Source organism: Triticum dicoccoides, chromosome 2B, assembly GCF_002162155.2.
Source record: "Triticum dicoccoides isolate Atlit2015 ecotype Zavitan chromosome 2B, WEW_v2.0, whole genome shotgun sequence".
Taxonomy (NCBI): Eukaryota; Viridiplantae; Streptophyta; class Magnoliopsida; order Poales; family Poaceae; genus Triticum; species Triticum dicoccoides.
Window position 1 is genome coordinate 392,551,849 of NC_041383.1, and position 963 is coordinate 392,552,811.

Here is a 963-nt window from a genome sequence, read left to right on the forward strand (position 1 = left end):
AGACATTCAAGATCAAATACACACTATAGAAGATGACGACCCCTGGCGGGATCCCAGCCAAGGAGGACCACAAGGCCCCCGGCAGGAGCCTTGCCGGGGATGATAGTAGGCGCCACGGCAAGACCCTTGCCGGGGCTACGGCGAGGCCCTTGCTAAAGACACCCGTAGGGCCACCATTAGGCCCACGCCAATTACAACCTCCACCGCCGTTCGCATGCGGCTGCTGAACCAACCAGTTGGGCAAGCACCTGCATGGCGGCAAGCAGATCTTCGTGGAGGCCCACCACTGCGCCACCTCAGCTACCTGCCTGCCTACATGGCACCACGGGCACCGCTGGCCAGGGTGCGTGTCGATGCGAAAGGGATCGGCGACGGACAAGACTGGGCTCTCCCCCGTCCCCGATAAAGTAGGGACACCTAAGCACGACGCATTAAATGCGCCTTGTCATGTAATGCGAGGGATAAACTCGTATCACTGTGCCCTTTCCACCTCATGTGTGCCACTATGGCGACCCCTTTTCCCTATAAAAGGAGGCCCAGGGCGACCAGGAGGGGGATTCGGCTTTTTGGAGCTCCTCACGCCCCATTGCTAGCTCAAGAACACAGATAAACAAATCACCAAGACAGGAGTAGGGTTTTACGCATCCTCGCGGCCCCAACCTGGATAAAGAACCCGTGTGCTACCTGTTTGATCCGCCCTTCTCACAACCCCGCGCCTCGCAACCATAGTAGGGATTCTCGTTATCCCATAGGTGTCGTCCTCGCACCGACATCTTTGGCGCGCCAGGTAGGGGGCGCAGTTGTGAGAATCGTCTTTAGCAGTTAGCCCGACACTCCTCCGCCTTCGTGACCCTTGGAGGAGGAAGGATGCCAGGAGATCAACGCTTGAGCAACCGCTAACGGAAGATAAGTTGCATTGAACCCTTATTCATACAACCCTTCTTATTTGATGTTATCCTCCCC